This window comes from Neodiprion pinetum, chromosome 2, assembly GCF_021155775.2.
Source record: "Neodiprion pinetum isolate iyNeoPine1 chromosome 2, iyNeoPine1.2, whole genome shotgun sequence".
Classification (NCBI taxonomy): domain Eukaryota; kingdom Metazoa; phylum Arthropoda; class Insecta; order Hymenoptera; family Diprionidae; genus Neodiprion; species Neodiprion pinetum.
In genome coordinates this window covers 12,932,363-12,953,532 of record NC_060233.1, presented here as the reverse complement: position 1 = coordinate 12,953,532, position 21,170 = coordinate 12,932,363, and the positions used below count along the sequence as shown (strand labels likewise).

At 37.0% G+C, this 21,170-nt stretch overlaps 1 protein-coding gene across 3 annotated transcripts in view; it reads right to left on the bottom strand.

Annotated features, from left to right (window-relative positions):
* Nucleotides 1-21,170, bottom strand: part of LOC124212683 (PRL-1 phosphatase) — a 24,934-nt gene extending 3,764 nt beyond the window's left edge. For 2 of the 3 annotated variants that reach the window (XM_046613013.2, XM_046613014.2), the window contains exon 1: nt 21,013-21,170. The gene's annotated coding sequence lies outside the window, so the exon portion shown is untranslated. Of the gene's footprint in view, nt 1-5,224; nt 5,402-21,012 lie in introns of those variants that run through there. The other variant, XM_046613015.2, reaches the window with a different exon arrangement.

Genomic DNA, 21,170 nt, shown 5'->3' with positions numbered 1-21,170 from the left:
AATTTTTTTAGAAATATATAATGATAATTACCGAGCAAGATAACACAAGCAGTATAAAGACATTAAAAACTTTTACTTATATAAAAAGTTTTTTGTTTTTAATATTTAGGGCCACCAACTTGTCAAATAATTCCCATCGCAAATTGCAGACGCTATCTAATTGGTGCATATTTTATCAGGAACCTAACAATTGGTTGATTTGTAGTCTATAGTTTCGATTTCACAGACCATTTTTAGAGATCTCGCTATCAGTCTTGAGATTTCGTCTAAGATCTTCAGATTTGCTTCCGATTTCGGGCTAAAGGACAATATTCCTTAATAAGAAGACAACTTTTCTTTTTTCTTTGAACGGGCTCTAACTTCTTTTGATCTCGAGAAATTTCTTTAAGGTTGGCAACGCTGATCTGTACAATGTCAGGGCAATATGGCCTCGCAAGAGTTGATCAGCTGAGGTTTAGTTGAACGTATACCGGGGCATACAAAACGTCGTGTCTTTTTAAATTAAATACAACTGCCGGCCATTACAAAAATACCGACTAAGACGATAATCAGGGTAGTCGTAGATATTTTTATATTCACGGTTGTTTTGTCCCCCCACCCCCCTCCAAAAATAATAGTTTTATCATTCGTTGATTCACCGTCGATTAAACTGTAATCGATTTGCGGTTGAACGCGATGCAAAGAATTGGATTTCCATTTTTTTAGAACCAGCAGTTCAAAGATTAAAGCACCGATCCCGCGAACGTTCTTCTGTATCTTTCCGAGCTACATCTAATGCCTCAGGTATATGTGATTAGGTTTATAGTTTTCCAGAAAAGAATAACATCGTCCAATGACCCGTGACGCAGTTTATTCTCTATACTTCTGTATTGACAAATATGTTGGAATTCTTCGCTTGCATCTCGATCATCGTACATTGACTTGACAATGTAGATAAAATTCGCTTGCTTATCGATTATCCGTCTCGAAAGATTCTGATTATTTGTCACATATAAAGTTGTTTGAAATTCACTTGACCGGTTCACGTTCTGAATAAGATTGAGAATCACAATACTCAATCTGTAAACATTGGGATTTACAGATTCATTGATAACTTAGCGAATACATGAAAACCCCAGCAACTACGATACGTACAACAATTCAAATTCGAGGCGAATGAAAGTCTACGTACAAGTAATCGTACGACAGTAATTAACATTCCGTTCAAGAATGAGCCAAGAAGTGTAGTATCTGATACCTATTGTTAGGATTATACACGTGTCTTAGGTCGTGTGCACCGATTCAAATACTCCTCGTTTTGCAAATATTTTTAGCACTATACAATGACTTAGTTCACCTTTGCCAACTTCTCTCAACGTGGGTGGATTGGACTTGAGCCGTGCATTATCTATACGACCGGATGTTCTAGGTGTTAAACTGCTCAGCACAGATGCCTTTATCGTTCAATCGGAACTAAATTTGGCATTTCTTCACATGCTCTCACCTTATTCATATTTATAGCGTCTACTGAAGTAAAACCTAATCTACAAAAAAGTTGTTCATTCAAACAATAAAGGTAGCTATTCTGAACAATTCGAGGGCAAGAACACGGAAATCGGTTGATCTGTTGAAACGATTTCACGTAACTTGTTATGCTAACAATAAGCTGCATCAAATTTGAGAGAGAATTCGTACAACGATCTATGATGAAAATTCTTTACCACGTCAAAATTCAAATCGTTGCTAAAATGTAACTACATATTTCAACGTTTATTCTCACAGGATTGTAAATCATGCATCCTTGGATTTCTCTAAAGATTGACTTAGTATTTATCGGTGATATTTATACAAGTATCAGGCGGTACGAGTAGACACGTAATAATATACATCCAACAAAAATCACCTTCGAAAAAAATAACAGATATTATGAAACTGTGTAGATTTCACTGATTATACGGTCAGCGTTAATTGACATGTAACATCGTGGATGTATCGATGGAAACTGAGATTAGGATTGTTTGACAGAAGGTTGATAATCAGGCGGTGTAGTTTTCTTGGCTTGAAAGAAACTTCAAAGCTGACAATGCTCAATTCGCAATACGAGACGATTCGGGAACCGCGAAAACCGCATAACCACAGATTAGATTCAATTTCTTTCAAAGTCGAGACATGCAATCGCGAGACATCTGAATATTAATTACAACACCTATATAATCCAAGGATTTTGAGTTCGTTAGATTTTTGGTTTGCCATTACACTATTGGTGAAAATTCTTGCATACGTGTTTTCTAACTGAAGGTGCCAACTTAGGATTATATTGAAAATCGAATATTTGATAAATTGGAAAAAAGAAAACACCTACACAAACTTGGTATGAAAAAGATTATGAATTGAAAAAAATATATTACGGATATACTCAAGTTATGAATAAATATTGTTATGCTCATAGATATTTGAAAATATCATGTTTGTGCAAAGCGCAAGTTTATCTTTGAGGTAGGTATAACTTCAACTGAATACAAGCCATCTCGTATTCGATATATAATAACGACCTCCTCAAGACAGCAATACGAAGATCAGGCGCACTATATCATCTGCGCAATATATGAAAAACAAGGCGAGTTGAGGTAGCTTGGAATAAATGAAAATAAGAATAAAAATAAAAAGTGAAAACAGGCGATTTATTTTTAACTCCGCGCATGTCGACGGCCAGTGAGTGAAGATTGTCGCAGCATCTTTAAGAAGAAAATACTTCTACGTCTTTTCGATAACATTCTGGTTGCCTTGCCGTATACATGTATATATAAAACTGGCATAGGATGAATTTTGTATCCCAGCCAAGCGAAATAACTCCCGAGGAACTTCATGCCAGTTTAAAATTGCCGCTCTTTGGCAGATCTAAATCTTGAGGCCAAAGAGCAGGAATGTCTAGGTCAACATTAAGCGTACACGCTTCAATCGGGTATTAACATCACATGCGATATGATAACAATACACAAACATTTTAATGCCAATAATAAAGCATGTCATTGCATTATAGTGCGTTTAATGATTTTAATACAACTTTGTATATGCGAAGCCAATACAGTTTACAGCAGTTGTTTTCGCTTTAGGATCAACGAATGAATTAGAAATAATGTTTATAGGCAAACATTACATATAATGCACGCGTTTAGTGCGACTTTATAAAAGTTTACAAGTCTGATAAGAACCCAAAGTAAACCCAGACGTATCGTGACCAGAGCAACATGGCGCCGCACTGGGCAATCAGCTGATCCTTTTATCCTCAGTTTTAGTAAATATTACACGAATACGAAGACAGAAAACTCTACGCGAGCGTTTATACCCTAGTTTCCCTACACTGAGTTGATAAAGAGTAAAACAAGCGGCGATTAACGACTTTTACGATTATATTTAAATATCGTATTAGATAACTTTCTATCCCGACTTAACCGAATCGTGAATACTTTAATTAATGACAATTGGATACAGGAATTCACATGAGAAATATGCATTACACACACGCGCTGATCTCTCATCATTATCATGGCCGGGACGAGAAAATTTTAAAAAGGGTTATACATTTTCACTCCAGTGTTAGGTAAAGTATATATACAAGTATACGATGCGGCACACTCGCGGTTAATTGCCGGCGGAGACACGAACTTCGGCGGGCGTGATCTTGTAGTCTGGATGCTACATATTGCGTGTATATATATATATATATATGAGGGTTCTTTGTACCCATCTCGAGGCCGCAGCCGAGGTAACTGTCCCCTGACAAGTTATAGATCTCAAGCAACTGCCGAACCCGAATATTAAATAACGCTTTCAATAACAATCTACGGAATGCGGGGTTCAACAAGAGAAGTGTGAGTATATGTACCAAGTAGTGATTTTTTCACTTTTTTCTTTCAGCTGCATTGGGTGCGAAAAATTTATAATTAATTTCGTTCGAGATTTGGAAGTACGTAATAATTTAAAAAATGGCAATATTGTATACATGTAGATGAGTTTGCGTACGCATTTATACAGCAACGACACGCGAGATTAAGGTTGCATATGTATGTACATTGTACACACGTGATTGTGTATTTACAACAGACATGATGTGCATGTATGCAAACTGGGGGCTTTGAGTGTACAAAGATTTCAAAGATATATATAATATATACGTATGTATTTGTTGTGTATTTTTACATACGTAAAGCGTATGCGCGGCAGCCGCGTCGGTGCCCAACACACATCCGGGTAGATACAAGATGATATATGTATAAAGAGCTTAACTAGACAAAATAAATATTTTTAAACGGAGTTATATTTGTACTCGGTACGTATATACACAGGGACACATTGGTCATGCATAGGTGTGCAAACGTGTACCATACATTTTAGTGTATGACAGGGGAGCGAGCAAATATGTATCGGCTCTTCCAATGCATGTATAAGAAAGTAAACCAATAAGGCAATCTCATACGTTTGGGAATAAAATATGTTTTTAACCATCACATCTTGTCGTTAGCGATAGTCGCGATCAAATTAATACGAAATAGACGTGTCATTAAATGATTGAATAACTCCAAGTTGAAAATGATCGATAATCTGTTGAAAGTATATGGAGAACCTTCAACAAATGAAAAAAAAACATAATGAAATTCGTAATTTTGAATTTGTTTCCAGTTCATTTAATTCTCGACTTTCTTTTTTTTTTTCTTGGAAGAATGTCAAAGTTAAGTACGCATATTTATAAAATTATTTCAAAAACACAAACAGCTTTCATATTTTTAGCGCCGATTCTATAAATATGATGCATACTCAAATTTTGCCAACCAGTTTTCGTACAGATTGGAACGAAAAAAAAAAAAAACTTATACAAAATTCCGTTTCAAGATATTAATCTCATTCATTCGGAGATAAGGTTCTGTTATGTTGCACAAAATCACCGAAATTACGTACATAAACTTCGTGAACGACGTGAAGGTAGACATGACCTCAATATTTGACACAAATACTACAAGAACTTAGTTATCATACTCGTACATACATATCAGTGATATGCTCAATTTATTCCAGGTTACTTTGCAGCACAAAGACATTTTATCTCGTACTTTTAATTGTATCCAATAACTTTAATATCAAGATAATATGTACAAACTAAGAATACAAAAAAAAAATATACTCTAAAATGTATATAACTTGGCCTCATAATGTATGTACGTATACATTATTGCATGTATCTTCTTACCTTAATCTCATTTACTGGTGTTCGAAATTTCCTTTTCTATTCGTCAAGAATATTCTTTCAACTTCAAACTTCTTCCACTGTACTGCTTATTATTTTCGCATATAATACGGATATATGATAGCAAAAATCATGTATACCGTTATACATGTATATTGTACGTTTATATTAATCAACAATTATTACCGAATTTCATGTAGATGTATCATGTATACATATTTGTAGGTAGAGTAGAGATGAGTCACATCTTATATTAAACACAAACCGTATGATAATACGAAGAGCACACAACAATTCACGTCACTATAGAATCTATTAAAAAGGAATTATCAATTTTTTCTTCCTTCTTTTAATACAGTTCTTGATTTATAGAAAACTGTGTCACCGTTCAAACTAGAGTTATCAAAGTGTTTATAAAATATTAAATAATCGAAAATCACTCGTTATCAGCTTCGTTTTACTATCAAAATTCAATGCACATCGGTAGTCTTATATTTATTTACGTATAAAAATAACAATAAATTATAACGGATACGGTACGTTTAAACAAAATAAGGAAAGTACTGTTATATTTATCTCTTGTGTTTGTCAGGTGGTAAATTACCACCGGATACAACAATCACGAACATTAAATGACGTTAGGATTTAGAAGCCGGTGTTACTCTGCATCGTGCAGGTTGCCGCGTATTCTGAAGAGAGAAAAAATTGAGTAACAGGAGAAAACTTTTTAGAGTTGAAACTTGTAATTGAAAAACGAATTCAGATTTTTGTGTCCAGAAAACGATCGAGAACAAACCGTCGATGAACTGTATTTTTATTTATTTTTATTTTTTTATCACGTTATTGTTATCGTTGCAATTTTTCACAGTACGATTGAAACTGATTATTCCGATTTGTCGAAAATTTTCAATGATAGAAAAAGCAGAGAAGCGAACAAACCACTCGCGTCAGTCACAACGGTCGCGCAGAATCTGGGCCAGCGGTCGTACGACGTTTAAAATAGAACGCGCCGAGACGAGACGAAGAAGACTACGACTATCCCCCACCCTGTTGCGCCCGTACATTTATCCCCTCCCAAGCCCCTCCCCCAATCAAACCTGGCGCCGTGACGGCCGTGACGTCACCCGCCGCCCAACCGCAACCACACACCTACGTATCCGAACGTAGGCACAACGTACTCGGTGCCTGCGTTGATTCGATGGTTATGTTGAAATGAGCATGTCGGGCCTTCCTGCTTTACCGACAGATTCGGGAAACGTAATTATACCGACACTTGCTTGGAAAGTTCGATTTTTGAAGCCTGCGGTACGTGTATGCGTGTGCGAGGTCTTCCATTTCCGAACAGTGTGGTAAAACAACGTTGGCCCATGCGCACGATTGAAATGCTATATTTGACACACTAGAGCTTTTTTCGGCGCAAGCGCACTATCCAATAACTCAACTTTACGCACTGTGTCATTCTACTCGAGTTACCTAACTACAATTTCATGCGTTGTCAGTCAGTGGCACCTTACCAATTGCTCAGCTCAAAGAATCAGCTGCAAATATGTTTATACGGTGTTTCTGTTTATTTACGGAAATTTCTTTAACCCTTCGTTAGGTCCGTCAGCTTTCGTAACACCAGTTAGCACGTGGGATCTTCGGAGACAACATTTTGTTGGTGCAATATTTTCATTTGTAATACAAATAAACGGTTTTATACTGAAAACTACGGTTGTCTCTATGTCTGGTAATATGGATTTACGGGTTGCAAATCTCAAATTCATTGCTTATCATAAATAAACAATATTTCATCTGAGAAGTCAAAAAACCTAAAAATTTGACCGCTATGGATGATATGTCGCAGGAAAAAACTATTTGCATAAAAATGATTCTTTTTGAGCATAATTACTAAGACTCAGATATGAACTAGGAAAATAATCTATGGGGCAACATTTTTCAATCAAAGAGTACAGTTTTTATTGACTTAGGACAATCACCTTTTTCGACCAACGAAAAAGTACACGTAATGAGAAAAACCAACTAAATAAGTATTTATAAATTCCCAACTTTATGTCATTAATGTGATCTTCAACTATTGTAAAAATATCAAGTGACCCACCAAAGAAATGGCTTTTACGTTTCTGTATCATAAATAACATTTGTTCCCGTTATCCACCACGATCAGTAACGCTGGTACGCGCGTGGGGTCCGTGGAGACCCCCCATAGAAGTTTAATGACCTTTGGCTACAAAATGAATGACGAAAACAACGCCCCAACATAGGCAATGGCTTTATAGGAAGGTTCCTGGGAGGTACTGGAAATGGCAGTGCCGGAAATTTTTATTTTTTTTTGCAGCTGAGAAAAAAATTAAAGGCTTGGGGGGCTCTACGGCGCCCACATGCCGAATGAAGGGCTAATCACCACATAACCGCGATCATGTATCCTGCCATTTTCCAAAGTTTGAATCATACGTCACTCTGCAGGTGCAGAAAGGAGTGTGGAATCCCATTCGCTGAGTTTGTCATACTTAGTTACCTTATTACCACTACTGCAATAGTTTGACGAAACTGATAGCAGGAAACTTATAGCATTGACAACTATAATCTGCATATTAAAAATCGTAAATAGCGCCAAGTTTTCTTGTAATATTCTAACAATATTTTGTAACAATGCAATCTACATTGTTGACTAAATTACAATTTCTTAGTAGCTATGCTCAACTGCAGACGTTACATTATATTTGTTTATTTTTTATTAAATTTTATTACTTGTTTTGAAAAAGAAAACTCAACGGTTGTTTATACAATTGAATCATCATAAAAATCTGCGCAAAATCTTTGAAGGCGTAATGTAAGTGGTGTCAGGTATCTCAGCGTGCATCATACGATACGAAATATCGTGTGTCAACGGGATAGTTACAATAGTAGAGAAGGGATTAATCGATCATAAAGGTTATACGTGTATCAAGTTTGGAAAAATTAATCCAGTTGTCTAATCTATCCAGCCATCTATATATTCATCTATTTTATACAATCAAGGTCAAGATACTGTCACAGCTAAAAAATTACCACTATCATCTAATCACCAGGAATAGTGAGACTACAATACTTGTCATTTGATAGCAGAAAAAAAATAATTCTGAGGTCACGACTTTCTTAATTAATCATCTGATCAAATGATTTAGTTTCTTACTTGCCCATTGAACAGGATCTTTAACTCTAACTATAAAACGAAATTCTTAATTTTATAATTATACTTCTACTCTAAAGCAACGTCGACTAGTTGTGTATCGGTTCATATTTTATAAAAAGAATAATTTTTTTTTCTGCTTAGTAATGAAAGTAAACAATGAATTTCTTTTTGAGTAGATGGTATGAAGAATAAAAAATAAACAAAAATAGTTTTAATAGTTGAAAATTGACGGTACAAGAAATATATTTTTTTTTGCAGAATTTTCCAAGAATAACGTTTTCGTATGTATAGTTTTATAACTATAAGATACGTCGTAGTGAGTGATGGAGCGAATAGCTGACTGACCTCGTTTTACACCAGCAACGCTGCAGGGCGCTGGCTAACTAATTGACTTTTCAATAAAACTGTTTACACTTATTTGGAACGTATGACACGTCACCGCCACACGCAGCCAATGTTTGCGAATGCAAAGAATAAACGATTATACAGATTCACTTCAAATCAACAGGTAAATTTCGGCGATAAAATGACTAAACTTATTTTCGGCTGTAAATTTATTTATCATGTACTCAAGTTTTCGAAGTAATTTACGAATAGTAAGATCATAATATAAAATTCATTCGTGCACTTCAACAATACCGATTCGTTCAATCGCATTCAATCGCAAGAAGTAAAAGCAATAGTATTTCACCCACCATTTCGAAAAATTCCAATCACGTAAGATTTTCAAATTTTTATACCTGACCGAACACATTGTATACCTAACCGAATACTCTTTATACCTGGTACGACACTAAATTGCTTTGGAGTCATTCGAGTTTGCTTTTACACAGATAAGTAATGAGTCCTTTACTGCTGCAATAAAGATAGTCGTATTAACGCAATTGAAATTTATATGCAAAGCCAAAATTAGCCTATAAGATTTGTGCCTAAAAGCTAATACCGCCCATTATCGGCGCAATATTCGGACAACGACAGAGGGGGGCATAGAATTTACCATCATTTTGAGATTTCCTTTCTATATATCTAAATATGGTCTACGCGTACTGAAAAATTTACAGAGAAACGTACGACTCATGGAAAGCTTCTGTTCGGTTAGGGAAGTTTTTTTAATGTCCTTCTGGGGTGCTAGAAAAACTACTTGAAGGCGAAATTGCGTAAAATGAGTTAAAAACGCGGATTCAATTTATAAAAATTCACGATTAGTTATATTTTCACTTATATGGCATTATGGGGAAAATAATACAGAATTTGTCTAAGAAAGATAATTGTTCGCTCGAACTTCAACTCGCATTTGAAAGGAAACCATAGCTAAAATTGAATTCGAACAAGATTAATTCCTTGCGGATAATAATCTCGGTAATTTATAATTTTACGTGCGTCTGACAACGACGAACGGCCAGAAGGCAGGAACGAATTGTCAACTTAGGTTCAGGATATTTCATCATCCAACGTTATACGTCGAATGAAAAAGCTGATCAAAGGAAAGTAAGTTGAAATTCGGGTTTAAAAAGTTAAACTCAGATTAATATGGTTAAATTTTGCTGGAGGGATCTATTTCGAAGATGCTGAAAATTGAGAATCGCAAGTTGGAATGAGGAACGTTCAGTTATCGGTAATTTTAAAATAGTTTCAGAATCGCATTGCTCATTCAATTTCGATAACTCAGGGTTCAATTCGTTAGTAAATTCATACTCTGCAGATGAATTGAAATGAATTTTCAATAAATTTGGTACATTGTTCATTAAAGCCAAGTTTATTAAACAAAACTTGTAACAATTTCGCATCAAACATTTTAAACGGACAAACCGAGTTATACCTACAAATAATATATTCATCTCAGACAATTTGTAGAAAATTCATTTCTGAACAAAATAACCCATAATACATTAAAACCACGTCAATGGTATACAAAAAAAAAATTTCACGATTGTAATTTTGTTGAAGTATAATTGATCATCGCTCTTTCTGTATTAAAAATTCTCGAGTTTCAAGACTTTTTTTTTCTTATACCAAGTAGACAACGGTTTGATGCGTTTACCCATAGTAGAGAAGGAGGACGACTTCTAAAACGATCAATTCGGTCTCTGATTGGAGAATTACTGTGAATTGAATGGTTCAACAGTTAATGTCAAGGTCGAGACATAGGCTCCGTCGCGACTAATAATAACCTTGTGAAATATATCCAGCCCATGAAGTACACATGTATATAATTATACGTCGGTATATAATAGGTTCAGAAATATACACAGCGCGGCAAAGTTCTCGTATTACAAGGCTTTCAGGCCATCTGCTTCTGGCAGAGCGTATCCCTGCAGGCGAAGCGAAACATGTCTTTAATGAAACATAATTCGACAGACTGACGACAGCCTGAGAACCAGAAGGATTCAAATCGCCTAAAAAGAGTTCATAATTCTATAATGTTTTCGGTCAGAGTCGGTACGAGGTTCAAGTTATAAACTTCAAAATGATGAGTAGGTTAGGTTAGGTTAAGTTAGGTTATAGCAAGTAGCAAATCTATACTCAAAAATTCGGCGACATCTCCGACCGTCGCGTGACAAACTCGCGCAACGACGACATTTGCCAATCAGTTATTATTGCTATAAGCGGGGTATGGGATAAAGAGGCCAGGTGAGGGGGGGGGGGGGGGGGGGGGCGTAAAGCCCATCTTGGCCACGTGTGTACGCCAACCGAATTTCTTCTTCCTGTTCTGTCTATTTAAAGCACCTTCTTCTCCTCTGTTTACGTATACCGGGTGATGATTTAATGTATTGATAACAACCCAGGATAACATGTAACACTTATGCATGGACATACATATGTATATACATATAGTGTACGGTACATATAGTGCAAAAATATACATAAAAAGACGGTAATTCATTTATGCATAAAGTGATTCGAGGTTGTATAACGTTAACTTAATGAATAGATTATAAACATAAAAACGGAGTAAAATATTAGTCATTTCGTAAGTAACTTATTGTTTTATTTTTGTCATAACCTCGCTCAACTTTTTATACAAGTAGTTGAAGTACGTGTATAATCTTATATCGTTTTATAATTAGAATATAAGCCAACGTTTGTACACTGGGAATAAGATGTAAGCTCAGACCTCATGATTTACGTGCACGAGATATTTTTTCATCTGCTAAACGTTCGTTTCGCTTAGTTTTACTAAAATTGCTTTAATTTCTAGTTAAATATGTAACTTTGTTGCAGAAAAGTTATATATATAAAAATAAGCGGTAAGAAATTCTTTTCTCAGTCGTTGATTCAAGTTCTTAAAAATTCCTACAGCCTAATATGTACAACACTTCCGCAAACATAAAATGCAAATATAGAAACCAGATGCGAAAGTTGATGCAACCTCTTCTTGTGCTGCAGTGACATTGTATGTCAGGCATATTTAATTTTATTTCCAGATTTTGATCTAAATGTTTCATTCGAATAAATTATGCACAACCGTATAGAAATTAGGTGGCTGACCAAACGCATCAGATAAAGAAAAAAAATCACATCACAGTTTCTCACATTATCACGAGAATCAAAAATTACGTTACTCCATAATTGCCGACCGACGGAGTCATTGTTGTATTGTGGAGGACACTTTCCATGACAATTCTAGGAGGAACAATGATGAGTAAAATGATATACGTTGTACTACTATTTTCGACCAGTATTTATCCAATAAAGTGAACTTTTACTTACAATTTATATTCATATAGGCTATAATATTGAAGTTTACTTTTCGTATGGCATGAATATTCTACGAAACATAGCGGTGCCACCTATCATATCCTTCCTATCAATTCCAGAATTGTTTTGCAATGGAGAGTTCCTTAGTTATACATAATTATGCGTAATACTGCTTCACCGCCTTAGAAAAAAGCAAATTAGACTGCACGTGAAATATAAAATCTATACTCGGTCGGTAAAACCAAGGGTATAAGTTACATGGCGTACAGGGTGCATAGTAGTATCATATTTGTTATCATTTTTAAACGTGAGAGATGTTTTTATGCGTCGGTCAGTCGTAATTGCGTACACGTACGGTTCTAAGCGACAGATTGAAATGACCCTGAGAGAGCGCGGCGGTACAGAACGGACAATAGCCAAAGTATAAGCGGTAGAGAGGCGCTCGATTCTCGCGATAATTAGCTATAAGTGAACTGGCTATGTTCCCGTGGATGTCACGTCCGGATCGAGTTGCCAGTCGGCATGATCCAACAAAGTCAGGGTCGTCGATATAGCAACCGCCTAGTGGTACCCCACCTCCTGCTCCTCTGCTCTCCGTGGATAAAACGTCCAATTCAGTGTAGATCTTTGTTTTGAAAACGATGCATCATTTTATTATGATACGACGTACCGAACGCGACACGGACTTTACGATATCGTGCGGTTCGGTCAAACGCCGCGCCATGTAGCCACTTCACCATCCTCTGCGCCCCGAGTCCAATTCCCCAACTTGTTCACGCGTCATAGATTCTGCATCGACGTAAGCTTGTGCGAACATAACCCAAACCCTCCCCTCTTCCCCATCGTGACTTCCATGCAGCGAATTCTGAGGCACAACGCATTTACGTATAATGTCAAAGATATGTAGTACATACTATACATATTAGAAACTATTCATTTTATAGGTATGAAGTATAAGGAAGGTGCGTATTGACAATGACGCTCGTATTGGAAAGAGCGGCCCATTTGTTTTATATGTATATATACGAAGCGTGGGCCAGTCCTCCCGACTCTTACAATTATATTCAGGTAGTAGTTATAGGGGTGTAGCTTAAGCCGGAAGTATGGCGAGTCGGATGTGTTAAAATGTATTTCGCCTTTCTTTGTTTAATCTACTGGTAAAATCGACGGCGGCATTTCACGCATCAACTGCTAATTGGTATGATCATTTACAACCGGAGTTAAGAGAAATGATTATTAGATGATGCGTATATGCCATAGGCTCCTTATTTTGTAATATGGTTAAGAAAACGACCGTACAAGTTTGAGCAGAACCCACGAATTAGCAGTGATACTCGTCTTGTAAGTAACATGCAAACAAGCACCGATCAAGGAATTGTCAAACTAACTAAAAATTTATGGGGTATTTTAGGTACTACTTCAAGTATCGGAGTACTCGAATAGAAAAAAAAGTGGTTGAGAGAGAGGGGGAGGGGGTAATCTGTACGGTTAATCTACGTGATAATTTTTCGTATAGATATATTATCTTGATACACGATAAATATAGACATGATGAGGCTGTGTTTCAAATTTCGGCACCAAGTCTTATACATGAAATTAACAGTTACTTACAATTCGCTTCATAATAGTACGTTGAAGTTTACGATCAGAGAAGAGATTCTTTATTTCAAGGAATTTTATTATTCATCAATCGAATGCAATTTGATTCATTAAGAATTGCATAGATTGCTACATCTTTCAAACTTCTGTTCAGAATCATTTTCTTATCATGTATTGTTATTTTTTAAAAGTCTTTTAAATCTTCAGACAAAAATAGTCAACTTGAGGATCAAAATTTAAATTTTTCACTGCCTTTCAAATGCTTTCTATCGTAAATTGTAATTCTTAAACAGCAAGATATTTTACAAGTACGGTCATGCAGGAAAAGAATTGGAAATGATAATTTCTTCAGATTATATTAATCCAATGGTAATTCAAAGCAGCAGTTTTTTTTATCTTTATACATGACATAACCGCTTCAATTATATAACCGGGATTATAATGCAGGTATGAAAATTTTCGATTTTTTTCTCTTTAATCATGACGTGATAAGAGTTTTACACTTAGTGATAAATGAATTTTAATCGCATCGACATTGCAAGATTACCTATGATATTCTTGTTGCGCATTACCGACGAGCTATGAATCATTATACAGCAACCGGAAAAAAGGCTTGGCATTTCCTGGCACTCGACTACTGACGACATTGCAGCTGCAACGAACCGACAAAGGCATTGAGGAATAATCACCCAGTAACAATATTGTTAATAATAAAACCAACTCGCGTCTTGAAGTCACGACTCCACGTTCAAATAATATATTAGAAAAGGAAATTCGCACTCTCCGTGACTACAGGTGGTTTTACCTAAGACGACAAAATCGCGTCCATCGAAATATGCTTTGCTATATCTTCAGCTTTCGCCACCCGCAGCGCTGGCTCTCGAATTTTACTACTGACAATGAGATTCATGGTCATGCACGAATCTTTTTTTTTGCGCGCACTTTATCGTACGCATAAAAATCTGCCCAATGTCATTGTCAGATTAAATTAAGCCGAATTTTCGTGATAATGAATCGCATAATGGCAATAGTGGTTTTCTTGGATACTTTCGTTCTATTTTTCCGCTTCAATCTTTACCCTCCACTATTGAGCAATGTTGCGCCATTTCGATCGCATTCGCGGTTGACGACGACGTTGCTCTTTCTGCTATGGCTGGACGATTGACGTCAAAGTAAACATATCACATATACGTATAGGTTTATAGTGCATGCGTACTTTCGGAAACTTATGTTCGCAGAGCGTCGCATTTTCCAAAAACAATCATTGAATACTTTTCTGGAATGTGAGAGTAACAAAAGGGGAGTTTTGGGGAATTGAGGTTAATGATGAAACGGTCGGTTACCGTCTGAATCAAAAGTTATCGTAAGGGAAAGATAATGTTCGAAAAATTACCAGTAATGATGGTAAACACGAAAGAAAAATTCTTCGAAATGATTGGACACATCAAACGAGCAGCAAGTTGTTGATATCGCCACAGCTGCGTGACGTTACAAGGTATCATTCATTGATCGCACGAGCGAGCGAAACATGGTATGCCGTGGGCGTCCTGGGTGACCGGTGACGTCATCCTGCGTGGTACACGAGATAGGTTACGCGATGACGTCAGAGGCGCGGTTAGTTCTAAAGGAGATACTGCGATGATACGATGAACTATTAATTCTTTTTAGGCTTGATGTCGTGAAACAGTTAAATAACTTTTATTAAAATGAGTGAATAATCACTGCTGAATATAAATGTTGAACATCTTTAACTGGTTGCTTTTATGTTAGCTCGTGTAAAAATTGATTGACTATATCAGCAGTTTGATGAGTGAAATGCCATAATAAATGGAATCTGCGTATATACTTGCCCTGTACATTTATTTTTGTTGTCCTCTGTTGAAGTTTCGATGACAGGATATTATAGATTCAAGTGTAAACGGATATATTATTGTTTCAAAGCTATTGGGATCTCTGACAGAGACGTGGCTTAAGAAACTGCACCTAGCGTTGAAAATATGCACCAGAGTGATTAGGTCACGCTGTACATAAACAAATGTAGACAAGTGTATTTTTATAAAAATACATTTTGTTTTTATAATTTTAAAATATAATATGAAACTTTCATTACAAGAAATTTGTAAATTTACACGCAAACAAGTACATAGTCCAAGTCAGCTGATGCGATTCGACCTACTCGATCAGATGTTTAAAGTATCGCTACCAGATAGCGTATCCGAGTGCTAGAGTTCCCAATAGTGAAGTATAAATTCCGAATTATTGAGGATCTGATTTATTGTAAATTGAACGAAGGAGGACCCAATAGGTGAAAACTGGGGCCAGAAACTCCATGTTTTGGGCCAAAGAAACATTTGTAAAAGTTTCAGCAGAATCCGTGATCCGGAGGTTTGATATTCTCGTTGTTAGTGCAAAAAGAATGGAGGACAAAACCAGGCGAATGTTACGTACACTCTTTTGTTCTGTTCTGCCTTCGTAATAGCAAATGATTCCCGTTATTAAATCTAACACGATTCAATATTAAACTGCCAGTATAACTATATAACTTATATCCGAGTATTGGAGTTCAGACATTGAAAAGCTTTTGCAGAATCACCAAAGCTTGCATCCAAGTGTATCTGATTCCTATACGATGATGTAATTCACGTTGTTTGGTATTCGGAATCATTGTTACAATTTTGGCTGGTGAGTATTAAGACAACTATAAGAAATTATTCAGTAGTAAAAATAATATATGAGTTCATAAAATGTTCTTGCTTTCGTCATTTACTCTTCGTCCAAAGAGTCATTATGAACGCTGACGCGGTGAATAAGTTGACCGAGATGATATGCAACAAGTAAAGAGCATCGCTCAACCTTTCGATTCATTGGATGAAGTGATACGGCTATATACAAATTTCTGCATTATACATATTTATATCATACACAGGTACAAACGTTACACAATGTATCTACTGCAATGATATTGTCATAACAATGTATACTTGTCGCCATAATGTGTACATGTAAGGTATGCATAGGTGCTTTTTCACACATTGTGGTGTCTACATAATACCAATTCTCTTCTTTTCAACTGCAGAGTACAAAAGATAATGATGATAACGATGATGATGATGATGATGATATGGACGGCGTATGCAGACACATACGTTGCATAGTTATAACGGTTTTGTAAATAGGTTGCACCTGACTCTCTCTTTTGGCGTTGTCAGGATATACAAGTCGCTGCATTACAAGAGACTTCTGTGAGTCTACGTGACTTCAAGTAACTTCGTCAAGTCTATACTCCAATTGAATTGAACTTCCATCATGGAGTCAGAACTATTAAATTAAATTCAGATGAATTGAAACTTCTCCAATCGTCTGATTTGATGTAACTTTATAAAGTCAAAATACATACTTCAGTTCAATTTACAGGACACAAATGATTTTTTAGGATTTCACACGAACTCAAGATAATCCGATTGGATTCATATGTTTGAAAATATCTCCAACAAACTTCATCGTAAAATGTGTACATGTGACTTTGAATATGCTCAACCTCTGGCTAAAATCGGTCAGATATTTTTCGATGTCAAGATACAGTATATACATGTTTTACGCACATGTGTTACATGGAGTCGATTATGACCAAATTAGTAATAATGCGCTTTCTAGCCAGCAAGAAAGTAATCTTTCTCCTAATACTCGAGCTTATCCACCCAGCTGTGGTTTTCAGTCAATCTACATTTTATACACGATTCCGTTGGCGTAGTGTCCTCGGCTTGTGCTACGATTGTATACATATACAGGCATATGTGCGCGTCTGCCACAAACAATTAGTAAGACGACCCTATCGCGAATCACTGTAGGTGGATTTCCAACCGAAGCGCACAATGTTGTGCGATCTCTACATACACCGACATGGTCGCGTACGCACGCGTTTCGCACTTCATGCAATCCTGATTGCCAGTGTAGCATCGACTAGGTGCAGTGTGCAGAAGACCCAGGGAGCCCTTCTCGACTTGCGACTGGCCTGCCGGCCGCGATGCATTTGATGCACTTTGCACTGCAGAAAGTACGTTGAACCCATGGTTTGAAGTTTCAACGAGGTGTTAAGTTCAATACTCCGATAAGATAATCGACGAACCTTGTTCCCGGTACTCTTACAGAGGACCATGGACCTTGTCCCAAACGGATTTTGATTGGTCTCAGGTATGTTGAAGACGGATTTGCTTCAAGTACCAGGCTAACAGGGTTTACGCTATACGATCGAGTCGATACTCTGTTATTCAAAGATTCGAATGCAATATACTCTGAAGAACGAATGAAGTTCGAATCTCTTTTATGTTTAGATCGGCTAGCTGTGCGGCAAATGAATGTTTTTACATCTTGGTTAGTCTTGTGCACACAATTTACACTGATACAGTTGGAAAATGTAAGTAAATATAGATTGGCTTTTTTAATTAGTAATCCATATTCAACTTTTATGGCACTGTTATTCCTCTCTACAGACTCTCTAATAAAACGGCATTGCAAGGAATTTTACAATCCACTTTGGTAAAGTGAGAAATGAAAAAATTATAGTCAGGATTTAAAATGTGAAACTCAAATTTTCGTAACAATATAATACTTATGAAATCATTTGCCACGAGTGTTTTTCCACGAAATTTGTGGGTATAACAATTTTTTCGACCCCGAGAAGACATAGTTTTAATTAACTTAAAGTCAATTGACGTTAATCGCGACTTCGAAGCCTTCGATTCAGCGTTTGTAATTTCAATGCTTTACGTCCAGAGTGCAGCTATGTACAATTAGCCGATAAGTTTAAGCCGTGATAGATAATTGATAAAATACATTCCAGCTTGCGTAGCTACGGAAAGTCAGGTAGGGCGATGCCTACGTCACAGTAAGAAGGCACAAAGGCAGCCAGACAGGAAAGTGTTTCTACTACGTATAATCCAACTCACTATAAGTCGCCCAGGTGTTTATTGCTTGATGCAGCAGCACGACACCGACGTCCAGTACAGTCGCCGCATACATACCATCCGGAATTTAGGCGGCACATGCCAGGCGTGTCAACAGTATTAATAATGATGATAATGAGTTGGTACGTGCGTCAGAATGAAAGCGAACATCATAATAATCACTCAATTAATAATCATAATAATAACAATGATAATCGTTGGCAACAACCGAATAAGAACAATTGGTAGGGTAGAGCCAATCGATGCGTCGGGCATTCATTGTTTCGATTATTTGTTACCCGGAAATATCGTGCAACCCCGTTACAGTACTCTGTATGTTTCCTATTAACGACCAATATTAATTACCCCAATGCTCAATTGCTTTATGCATATCGGTGGATAATCGTTCAATACTCAATTACTTATTCCGTCTGTGAAATTCAGAACAAACTTACTAAACCATTCAATTTATCCTTTTCCTCGAATCGAAGTACAATTCTACTGTACAAAAAAGAATATATTACGTCATAATGTTGATAAAATCGTGATTTTGGATTTCAAATTTCGAACTCTGATCAATCGTTCTTGAATCTTATCGTTCGTTTATTCTTATCTCGATGAGCGTCAAGTTCGTCCTCGTCGAACAACCGCACAGCAGCAACGTAAAGTTTATTAGAATTGTTAGGTCTAGTGGCTCGGTTTCACAGAAGGCAGATTGCGATAGCATCATCACGATTGATTGGAAATACCAGAGGAATTTATCATGCGTACCTCCAATTGTCGAAATCGAGAATATATAAGATACATAGATTATCCGGCCGGCGAGCGATAACCGTTCAACGATTGCGCAATCCCAGGCAAATCTAACTGCGATACCTAAAGGCATTGCAGCACATTTCAGTGTGACAATAACAATAATAACAACAACAATAATAATAGTAACAGCAATTTCGCTAGCAAATATTTACGTAGTGCAATAGGTGTTTATAATTGCTTGTGGCGAAACCGGTGAAAACATCAAACCAAGTATTTCTTTGTGTTACAAATATTACAGAACTAAGATATTTTAATATTAGAATTAATTATAGACAGACGCAGCGACAGATAGTCTTCGATAGCTTTTCAACGAGTTTTTCAAACAAACGACAATTCGACCGATGCGCGTCTGTTTGCCTCGGGTAGTTGTTTACAGTCTGATTCTCACACCGAATTCTGTTGTCTGTAAATGTGGCGATGCCACAAAGAATTTTTTTCAACGAGACTGAACTTATCGTTAGTAACGTTAACGTAACGAAACATCAGGGGAAAAATCGTTACGGTGCAATATCTGGATGTCTTTCCAGGAGTTGGCTTTTAAAAATATGAGCATGTTCTGTTTATCACGGTTTATCAAAATTCAGACGTTCCTGAAGATGCGGAGTAACGATTTCTTCGAAACATGCATTGTTACATTGACGTTACTAACTTCATCCTCGTTTTTTCAACGCATCCAATGATGTATTATGACGACATAGGTATACGTGCATTGGATGCTTAGAAACTACATGTCGCGTTATTTACCGCCATCAGGGAATTTCTTGTGTAAACTATATCAGAGGATATAATAAATTTAAACCACAATAATCGTATCAACGTATGAGAAAAAAGAAGAAAAATACTATCTATGAACGTTTAAACAGTCGGCCGTGTGCTTGCACAGAGAAACCAATACACCGCAAACTATTTATACATATAATAATCGTATGGCATGTAGGTGTGAGTAGGAAGACGAGGCTTGCTGTGCCTGACGAGACGGCGGAATATAATGGGGAAAGAAACAAAGTGGGCTCCTCGTCTCTGGTCGTCTCTCGAGGGAGGGCAATGAACGACGATCGAACGAAACGGACGTGCAGATGCAGGCGTTTGTCCCTAACTCCATTCGTCCGCTTCTTATCCGCGGGGGAACGAGTTTGCCGGTGAAAAAAATGGGGAAAACCCGATTCGAGGACGAATGAACGGACGAGTGAATACTTATTCGTACGCGATTTTATCGTGAGCTGTATACGTGGGGGAGACAGGACGCTGGCGACGAGACAAACCGTTGTGAATTTTAGAAACGCACTCGCTCCGTTCGATTTCACGGCGTGCATCGATGAGAGCAGCAAGGAGAGGAACAAGACGGCACGCGTAAAATCGATTTCTACTTATACGAATACGCTTTGTATATGTATTGTAGTATATATGCATGCGCGCGCGCGCGCGCGTTTGTGTGCGCGTTTGTACACATGCAAGATCGTACGTAAAATAATTGTTGCACGGCACGTTGTGTACGGTGCGAAATGGCTAATAAAGAGAGAATGAAAGATGGGAGGATGGTTCAGGTGGTTAGTACTCACCTCAATAGCCATACACATTGAATATGGAAGGAACGGTAAGGTGTCCGTTATTAAAAACGAAACTCGAAAAATTGACAACGTATACTATTAACTCGCACGCGACCGTACGCCGAAAGAGCCCGTGGACAACTAACTAAAATGGCTGAACCAACCCGACG